Genomic DNA, 10,857 nt, shown 5'->3' with positions numbered 1-10,857 from the left:
CAATCAGTTACAAACACAAGTAATGAGGTTCAAACACAATCAAGAGCAATTATATCAAGTATAGCAATTAGCAGTTATCAGAATTATTCATTTAGGCAAACCAATTACAATATACACACCCAAACAATGTCACATAGATGCATATGATGAATGTCTAGTCCAAGTGTAGGTAATGAGCTCATCTATCGGTTACTAACCCGCTCCCGACGTTATCCAGCAACCTTTGTCTGGATAAGGCTTTCCTGTTGGCTACCCCTATGTACAGGAAATAACACCTCTGCCACCACAGGGTCCACTGCACGCATGAAATAACACATCTGCTACTGCAGGGATGTATGCCGACACACGTTCTGTATACAGAAAATAACCCCTCTGCCACTACAGAAATGGAACAGGTGGTCACGGTACTTTTGTAGCAGGAAATAACCCGTCTGCCTTACAGAAATAAAATATGGGTCTGTACCGCAGGAAAGCGTTCTCAGTGGTCGCACCACTATCTATCTGACTGCCTCAATGTAGCAGATCATCACATAATCAGTCTCATTACCATCATTCATTATCATTCTAATTATTCATCATCACTTTCACATTCTTATGTTGTACCACTTTCTTTCTCTGTTCAATCATACTATACAAACTTTACATCTTTCCCTTTTCTTTCATAATTGCAAATTCGCAAGCAAGACAAGACCCACGCCCTTGCCAACAATCTCGCATACCAAATAATCTCTTTTTAAAAGGATCATTGAAGTTTTTATCATTAAATAAGTCTTAAATATTGATTTTGATTAAGTCCTTATACTTTTATAAAAATTCGGACATAATCTCCTTTTAAAAATAGGACTTAGCCACCCTTACGGGTCCCAACCAAACAATTTACCAAACTCTTTTCAACCTTTCCAATATCAATTCAATTCAGAAACAAGCAAATTCCAACATTGAAACAGCCATATAATGCTAAGGTTCATCTTTAATTTTATGAACTCATAACTCTCACTCAAGCATTCTCAACACCCTATCGACTTTTCTGTTTTTAATATAGCAAATGAACTCGGAATTGCGCAAACTTTATGTCTAGGCGTTCGTCTTGAAATAAGCTTTCTAACAAACTAAAGATCATAATTTTCTGGTTTCTCTAGCCTTAGGAATAAAGGAAAAACCGAGACTGCTCTGCAGTGCGTAAAACCAAAAAAACAGCAGCAGCATGTGACATTCAATATTCAATATAAAATCAAAGTTAAATCCAATGACTTTGAAAATTAATACAGTTCAACTACACTCATCCAAGTTTTTTTTTTCCAATTGGTTTCAGGTCAATATCATTTTTGATGAAGAAGTTATACAACCTAGAAGCTGACTAATTTTCTGCAGAATTCTGCTTTAAAAGTTAATGAACTTATCTTCTTCCAAGTCCCATAACTTACTCATTAAAACATGGATAGCCCTGAAATTTAAGTCACATATGCTAAACATATTTAATTTTCATTTCCAATTGGTTGCATCTCAATATCGTTCCAGATTTCAAAAATTATAAAGCCTCAAAGTTATTGACTTAGAAAACAAAGCTTGACTTTTACTGCATAATACATCTTTCTTTGAAAATCCAAATCTTTAAAACCACAACTCTAACAATTCTAGATTGCATAATGCATCGTATTTCAAAAATTTGTATCTTTTAAACCGCAAGTTCAACCGTTCTGAAATTTTACGACATAAAAATAATAGGACTAAAGTTTCATTTAAAATTGGTTTCGCTTCAAAATTAAATTCGAAACATTCACAGCAGAGCCAACAAGTTACTGCTGTTCCCAAAAATTCTGCAGTAAAAATCAGATCCCACGGCCATTACTGAAAAATTCACCATAAATCTTATATTTAATGAAAAGGTCTCAAACTCTCCAATTCAGTCCCAATTATTCCCAGGTTTAACCAGGATTTCGTTCAACGCAATTTCGATCATCACAGAATTAGTTACAGTCTTTCAAAGTTACTGTTTTCACTTAAAGGTAATGCAGAAATTCAGATTTTAAGGCTTAACTTTGAAAAATCATAACTAAATCTTCAGTTAATACGAAACCTTCAAATTTAAATCCTAACAACTATACTTGTTAAAGTTTACTCAGATTTTAATCTCATACCATTTCGATCACTAGCAAATTACTAGGCCGTCCTTAAAGTAACCATTCTATTTTTGAAAACCAGATTCTTAATAATAGTTTAGTCTTTTAGGCTCTAATTCTTCAACAGTTCTCAATCCAGTATCAAATATATCAAATGATTATCTTAGTCTCAACCATTTATACATAATCAGTCAAAACCACAATCCTCTACTAATCTCAAGTCACTTTCACAGCCATAGCAATACACTAAACAACCATTTCAACAACCAACAATCAATAATTCAATCATCTACCATACATAATTACAATCAATTCAATCACAGCACCAAGCACAATCGCAATCACAATCCAACATTCATATAATCAATTAATTACTCACAACTATTAATACTATTTGCAGTTATTCAGTAACCCTTGTTGGCATTCCTAAATTAAAATCATTTTAAACCCCCTACCTCGATGTCGCAATTGCAGAATTTAACGCAATAGTTCCTTTTATTCCTAATTTGTGGCAGCAACCGCAACAGTGACGCCGATGACCCTCTGCAGCAGCGATGTCATCAACAATCGCGATAACAGAGGCTAGATGGAAACAAAAACATTTTTGGGGATTTTTCCTATAACAATGAAGCGGCAAGCAGAGATAACAATAATCAAAATAGGTTGTGAGTGATACAGATTCAGATACAAGGATGAAGGAGGCTATGGTAATCAAGCAATACCAGGGCAGGGCTGAAATAGTTCATAGCAGCAACGATTCTTTCGGAAAATCGATCGTCACAGTCCACAGCTGCAGCAGCTTAATCAATAATTAAAGAAAACAAGGAAACGAAGCCATAGCAGTAGAATTACGGTGACTACAACAACAGGGAAGATAGCTTCCTCCTCTACCTCAGCTCGTGATTCCGGCGGCGGCGGTGGCGGAGCATCCTTCAACGACGCTGGCTAAGAGAACACCCACCACCACACGTTCTTCTCCTCCTCCGGTTGTTTACGATTCTCTCCCTCCTTAACCTAATCGACGACGCAGCTTCGGAGATGATAGTGGCGGTCTCCATGGTGACGGTTGCTGCGAGCTCGACGGCAGCTGAACCAGCAGCAGAGGCAACGCATGGCAGCGACAACAATGAGTGAGTGAACGTCTCCTTCGATCTCTCTCTCTTCGCGGTTTTGCTTCTCTTCTTCTCTGGCTCTGATGACAGCAACGGCAACCGGTACAAGGAGCGGCACAGCGCGGCGATCCTCCTTCCTCTCTTCTTACTCTGTTCCGTCACTCTCTCTCCCTGTTCTCCGTTTCCCCCCTCGAGCTCCCCCTGTTCCCTTTCTTTCCTTTCTGTATTTGTGTTTATTTGTGAAATTAGGGTATCAATTAGGAATTTAGCGAAATTAGGATTTTATAAAGAAATAAGGATAGATATGAATAGATATTTTGATAAAATTGAAGAGTAGAGTAATTTTAAAATCAAATATACTCTCTTAAAATATTTAAGAACATTATTTATCAATATATTGCTAAGTTCAATTAATTATTTTTAGTTTAAATTATAAAATAAGTATATTAATCACATATTTATAAAATATAGTTTAAACTCAATACCAATTATTCAAATTAAGTGATATAACCTTTTATTATTTTTCTATCACCGAAACTTTAATTTCTATTTACAAAATATCTAATTATAATAAAATTACTTAAACTTTAAGTATTTATAAAAATCAATTTAATCATTTCTAATAAATTAATCTCTAAAAGCTCAAACTAATAGAATAAACCATAATTCATTCATAATAAAAATTTCTTAAATTTAATTATATAACACTTTCATTACTGAATTCTAATTTGAAATTATATAAAATAACCAATTATAAAAACTTACACAAAATATTAATTAACTTAACTCCAAATATTAATAAAACTAATTTAATTATTCTTAATTGATTAATTTATAAAATAAGATATCAAATTAATAAAATAAATCGTAACCCTTTCAGAATAAGAGTTGCTTGAATTAAATTATACAATCCTTTCTAATTTTTCAATTACTAAAATTATACAAAATATTCCATTATAGAAAATTACTTAAGAATCTTATTTGATTTAAAACGGAATTATCTCCGAATCTATTTAATTATCTCTAATAAAATAATTTCTAAAATTATAAAGTTTAAACTCAATAAGGTAAAATCACAATTTATTTATATTTAGATTTTTCAAAAATGAAGGATGTTACAAAACATAGTCTGGATGCACGGGTTGTAGGTTGCACAACCGGTAAAGTGACCGATTTCTTACCCTTCTTTTGCATCCTAGAAAGAAAACAACAAATGTCAAGGTCATAGGACAACAACAAATTAAGAATAATGAGGAAGCACTGATAGAGTCAAGAAAACTAAATTCTTAATTGGAAGCTTGAAGATAGTGTGATTTACAGGAAAGGCGGTGTGTATATTCCAATGGTGCACGCGGTTGGAACACATACCGGCTGCACATAATGGCAATCACACTCTCAAGGCAACTAAAAGGCCAAAGCATCACAACTAAGTGCTCAAGTTGTAAATAGAAAACATAGAAATGCAAGATACTTCAAGCAAGCACCCAAAAGGGAATTGTCAATCGTTCATCCTCAACAAGTGGTAATCACATATACAATTTTCTTAATTTGAAGTCAAAAGATGTTTGATCAAGACATCCCCAAAAGTGGCACATTTGTAAAGTGGTTACTCAATTTAGATTCCAAGATGAACATTGAAACTTATTTCTACCAACACAATGGATTTACAACTAAAGTCACCCATTAGCAAGGTACATAATTATTGGAAAACATGGGTGATTGAACTTAAAGTATACCGATAAGGAAATGCATTGATAAAACAATTTGATCAACATCAAAATGCACAATTGAAGTTGCACAATTCATACAATATGCCTAACAAAAGATAAATTGAAAGCATATGATGGCCAAGTCATATGAATCAAACAAGATGTTCATTGAGGCATTTTATCGAACATGTGGTATGGAATGTGCAAGTCCATCACAAGTAAGCTCAAAATTAATCCTAACCAACCCAATAATCAAGCAACAACACTTTGCAATATAGAGAAACAATAAAGAAAGCAATAAATTTAACTTAAGCAACATAAAAGAAATGAAAACAAATGCAGAAATATTAACATAAAAAGAAAGGAAAAACAAAAATCTTAGGTATAGAGGTTGAAGAGAACAAGAACTAGGGAGAAACAATGGTACTTCTTATAGCCACTGCGAAATCACGGCAGTTGGGTTCGCCGGAAAAAGCAACGGAAGAGAGAACTCACCGGTGGTGAAAAGAGAAAAGAGAAGAGAAAGGAAGAAAGAAAGAAAAGAGAAGAGAAGTAAGAGAAAGAGAGAGAGATACGGTGGTTGCCGGCGGTGGGCTGACGGCGGCAGAGGTCAGCGGCAGGGACCGGCGAAGATGGGCAGAGAAGAGAGAGAGGGCAACTAGGCAGAAAAGAAGAAAAGAGAGGGGTACCTCTCAATAGGGCAGATTATCCTATTAATGCCGAGAACGTGACTTGTGCGGATGCACAGGGGACCGTGTGGACGCACGGAAATAAAATCTTGGAAGGGTACGAACGCACACAACGTGCGAACGCTGTGACCAGAGAGGTTGCATGAAGGCGTGCGGGCGCACAAAAGTGTGCGCACGAACGAAAGGGCTTTTTTTGTGTGGACAGAAGCAGGTGTGCATGCGCACACAAGTCCGTGCGCATGCACAGAGGATAAGAATGGGGGAGGTTGTTCAGGCGCACAAGCTGTTCCCTCGCTCCCACCAGAGGGGCTTACAATTGGTGTACGGATGCACACGTCTGTGCGGCCGCACAGATGAAGCACGAAATGGAACGTGTGCGTACTTACGATTCTGTGCGCACACACAGATCAGAGAGAAGGGGGCAGTGCGCACGCACAAGCTGTACTGGCATCGCGACCAGAAGGCATGTCAATGCGTGTGTGGACGCACAGGCTTGTGCGTCCGCACAGATGGCGAAAAACACAGTTTTGTACGCACGCACATCTTGGTCCGTACACACAGATACCCTGTTCAGAAATTTCTTTTCTCTTCAAGACTAAGGTTCCTAACCTTAGCGCAAAAACATACCAACCCCAAATCATTCAAACAAGCACAAATTCATAGTCCACAAGTAATTTAACTTATACAACTCAAAATTATCCAACTAAATCTAAGCTAATCATGATATCACAAGAAAATAAATAGTTCAAAAAGCTATAAACAAGAGATAGAATTGGAAAAATGTCACCATAGTGAGGTCTCTCCCACCAAGCACTTTGGTTTTGAGTCCCAAGTTGGACTTGCATGGCTTCATTGATCACTTAGAAACTTCCCCAAGGAGGAAAATCTCCAACTCCTTGGCTTGCTTTGGTTGAGTATGATCCTTTGAATTTGACTTCTTGGTACTATCCTCTTTTCCTTGCTCCTTGCCATCTTCAATCACTTTGTCCTCAACTAGGTCGCACCCAAAAATAGAGTAGGCTTCAAGAATGGGCTTGTTGGACTCCTCCACAGTGAACTTGACTAACTTGCCATTTGGCTCAAAAGAATAGACTTCCGAGTGTGCATCTAGCCTGAAACGGGCCATCTTCAAGAATGGTCTTCCAAGGAGTATTGATGATGGCTTGGTTGAGTCAATGGCAGGGGTCTCCAAAATGTGAAAATCAACTGGAAAGAGTAATCCTTGAATATTAACTATGACATTCTCTGCAATCTCCACAACTGACACAATACTCTTGTCGGCTAACACAAACCACTCCCCGGACCTCTTTAGGGGATATAAGTTCAACCTTTCATAGATGGAGAGTGGCATAATGCTTACACACGCCCCCAAATCACACATACAGTTCATGAACTTAATCCCACCAATCAAACAAGTCACCAAACATGGGCCGGGATCATTGCATTTTTCAGGAAGTAAAAAAGAGATAGAATCATCTACCGGCTTTTTGTTGAGGTTACCAAGCTTGTCTTTGTCAGTGCAAACATCCTTGAGGAACTTGGCATATTTGGCACTTGTTGAATGGCTTGAAAGAGAGGGATGGTAACTTCAACTTTCTAAAAAACTTCCACCACAGTGGGGTCAAGATCTTCTTGCTTCTTTGCTTTCTTGGCTAAAGTTGGGAATGGAATAGGCAAAGGTTCTTCAAGCAAGGTCTTTCTCTTTGGCTCCTTGACCTTGGGTGGTTCTTCCTCACTTTTATCAATATTTTCATCTTCACCCCTCATCACCTCCACTTCATCTCCTACCTCCTCATTGTTTATCTCCTCACTCGACCTTGTGGGTATAGCAACATTCTTATCCAATTTAGTACAACTTCTAAGGGTAATGGCATTTATGCTCCCCTTAGGGTTGGGTTGGGGTTGAGAGGGTAAACTACTTGAGGTTGAAGCTTGTTGGGTGCTTTGTGTGGCTTGAGGAGGGAGAGTTAAACGGGTAAGGGCTTTGGCTATTGTAGCCATGTAAGCATCTTGTTTCTTATAAAACTCTATTTGCTCTTGCATGAAGGTGTGAATTGTGTCATTCATGTGGGATTGATTGGAAGGAAGGGCTTGGTTAACTTGAGAAGGATTTGATCTACTGTTTGGATGTTGATACTTCACTTGAGATTGAGGTTGTGGGGGTTGTTGGTATGGTTGTTGGTATTGTGGTTGACCTTGGGGGTGTTGATGGTAGTAGACTTGAGCATTTTGGTTGGGTTGAGCTTGGGGAACTTGGTTCCACCTTTGGTTTGAGTTATCTCTCCACCCTTGACTTTGATTACCTCCATGTGGGTAGGATCCTTGGTTGTAATTGGGTCTTTGCGGGTAAGGGTTAGCAACTGCCAATGTAGTGTCCTCTTGGATTTAAGGGCACTCATCGGTGTAATGAGTATTTCAAGCACAAACACCACATATCCATAATGGTCCTCCACTCCATGGAGGTTGAGGTGGAGCATTTATCAGAGCTTGAGGGATTTGTTGCCCTTGGGTGATTTGCCTCAACAAAATCATCATCTCACCGAGGGTCTTAGTTAAAATTGCATCTCCGGAAGGAGAGACCTCACTCAAGGATTTTGGTTGAGGACTCCTTGCCCTTGAGTGTTGAGTTGAGTCTGCTAGATCTGATATAACTTCCCATGCTTCTGTAGCGGTCTTGTTTTTAGTCAATGACCCTCCACTCACGGCATCTAGGAGAAGCTTGTCTTGATGGTGCATTCCTTGACAGAAATAACTGATTAGAACCAACTTATCAATCCGGTGGTGAGGACAAGCCTCCAGCAACTTCTTGAATCTTTCCCAATATTCATACAAAGTCTCCCCATCTCGTTGCACAATGCAAGAGATCTCTCTTCGCAGCTTGTCTGTTTTCTGGGGAGGGTAAAACTTCTCCAGAAATTCTTTTCGCAACAAGTCCCAATTGGATCTAACTTCACCCGGCTTCATCCGCTCCATGTTTGATAAACCCTTATTTTATGATTCATCTTATGCTTAAAATTGAGTGTTTTTATCAGATCTTCACCCACTTATTTATGTAAATTGCATGGTTTTACTATTCCTTCCTTGTTTTATGATATATGAGAAAACATGTTTCCTATGCTTTAAAAATATTAAATTTAATTATCCTTTATTACCATTCGATGCCGTCATTTGTGTGTTAAGTACTTTCAGGCTTTTTAGGGCATGAATGACTTAGAGGATGGAAAGGAAACATACAAAAATGGAAGGAAAGCACAAAATGGAGTTTTTGGAGAAACTGGAAGCGACGCGAACGCGTGGATGATGCGGACGCGTGCTTAGCGCAAAGAGCATTGATGCGAGGGCATGGATGATGCAAACGCGTGACTCGCGCGAAACACAACTGACGCGGAGGCGTGACTGACATGACCGTGTGGAAGAGCAGAACTCCAGACGATGCGACCGCGTGACCCACGCGGATGCGTGACCTGCGCGATCTGCAGAAATTACAGAATCCGCTGAAGATTATTCTAGGCCGCATTTTGATCCAGATCCAAGCCCAAAGAATACGGATTAAAGGCTATAAATTGGGGAATCCATCCATTAATCAGAACATCATCAGAACATACATTCATACATACTTTTCATAATTTAGATGTAGTTTTTAGAGAGAGAGGTTCTCTCCTCTCTCTTAGGATTAGGATTAGGATTAGGATTTCATCTTCTTCAATCACAGGTTCAATATTCCTTTTATTTTATTTTCTCAATTTAGTTTATGAACTCTTCATGTTTAAATTGATTTCCTAATTAATACAATTTGAGGTATTTCAGACTTATAATTATTTTCTCTAATTTATGTTATTTATGCTTGGGCTCTATCCAAATTATTTTCATTTGAGTAGGTTTTATTCCCTTTTTGCTTTGGTTAAGTAATTGGTAATACTTGAGTTATCAAACTCAGCAGTGGTTGAAATTGGCAATTGCTAATTGATTTGGATCGCTCTAAAAGTTGACTAGGACTTGAGGATCAATTCAATTAGTCCATTTGACTTTCCTTTATTTAATAAGGGATAACTAAGTGGGATTAAAACCCAATTCTCATCACACCTAATAAGGATAACTAGGATAGAAATTTGAATTCTCATACCTTGCCAAGAGTTTTCTTAGTTATTGATTTACTAATTCCTGCAATTTATTTCTCTTGTTCAAAACCTTTTTAAAACCCAAAAACACTATTTTCCATAACCAATAATAAAACACACCTCCCTGCAATTCTTTGAGAAGATGACCTGAGGTTTGAATACTTCGGTTTATAAATTTCATTGGGTTTGTTACTTGTGACAACCAAAACTTTTGTAAGAAAGGAATTCTTGTCGGTCTAGAAGCTATACTTACAACGGGAATTTATTTGTGAAAATTCTAGATCGTTCTTCAAGATGGCGCCATTGCCGGGGAATTGCAAACGTGTGCCTTATTATTGGTTATTGTAAATATTTTTCTTTTACTTGTTTATTTGCTTTTGTTTTTCCCTCCTTATTTCTATTAGCTACTATGAGTTCTCACCCCTCTTGCTTTGAGTTTGGTTCTAATTTTGTTGAAAGGAATGGAAGCTATAACAGGAATATGCATCAAGGTTTAAGCAATCAAAGATGGATGGATCCAAGAGGATATGATCAACCCTTTAGTCAACAACACCATCCTAGATATCATGGACAAGGACCATTCTACAATGCATACCAAGCTGATAGATATGGTGGACCCCCTTGCAGTTACCAACAAGCCCTACTCTGTGCTCGTAGGTCATCCTCTCAACATAGCTTCGAACCACGACACTCGCAAGTTCCTTTTCACCATTAGCCACCGTATGATCCTTATTCACCCCAATGCCAATCCAATTACTCCCAAGGACCACCACTTCCCTATGTACCATGTCCATATCCATCAAGCCAAGAATCACAGGTTCGCTTCGAAGAATCAGTATCAATTTCATGCAACCCTTCATCAACTGGAGCAAGCAATAAATCAACTATCTTCCAGACATTCGGACACTCAAGGAATTCCCATGGCTTCATGTGGAAAATCTAATGAAGAACATAGCATGAAGGAGACACTAGAAGCTCCAGTGGACAGTAAGGAGCATGACCTCGTTCTGGAACAATTGGAGGAAGCGGTCATTATAGAAGAAGAAGAGTTGATTGAAGACTTAGGAGACGCTGAACCTCTAGGTGAATCCAGAGTTGTGGAGAATTCC

General features: G+C 38.0%; 1 long non-coding RNA gene and 1 other non-coding gene across 5 annotated transcripts in view; one reads left to right on the top strand and one right to left on the bottom strand.

Annotated features, from left to right (window-relative positions):
• The window catches only part of LOC127745677 (uncharacterized), a 15,735-nt gene extending 12,133 nt beyond the window's left edge, over positions 1-3,602 (bottom strand). The window contains exons 1-3 of one of the 4 annotated variants that reach the window (XR_008007000.1): positions 3,012-3,570; positions 2,843-2,910; positions 2,576-2,737 (exon numbers count right to left, since the gene is read on the bottom strand). This is a non-coding gene — a long non-coding RNA (uncharacterized LOC127745677). Of the gene's footprint in view, positions 1-2,575 lie in introns of all 4 variants that reach the window. The other 3 variants (XR_008006998.1, XR_008006997.1, XR_008006999.1) reach the window with 3 other exon arrangements.
• Positions 3,603-8,403: 4,801 nt separating this feature from the next.
• LOC127746381 (small nucleolar RNA R71) lies at positions 8,404-8,510 on the top strand. The gene has a single exon (XR_008008000.1). It is a non-coding gene; the product is annotated as a small nucleolar RNA R71 (small nucleolar RNA).
• Positions 8,511-10,857: the final 2,347 nt, after the last annotated feature.

The sequence above is a fragment of the Arachis duranensis genome, chromosome 3 (assembly GCF_000817695.3).
Source record: "Arachis duranensis cultivar V14167 chromosome 3, aradu.V14167.gnm2.J7QH, whole genome shotgun sequence".
In the NCBI taxonomy this organism is placed as follows: domain Eukaryota; kingdom Viridiplantae; phylum Streptophyta; class Magnoliopsida; order Fabales; family Fabaceae; genus Arachis; species Arachis duranensis.
The sequence above is the reverse complement of the archived record's forward strand: the minus strand, read 5'-3'. Positions and strand labels throughout refer to the sequence as shown.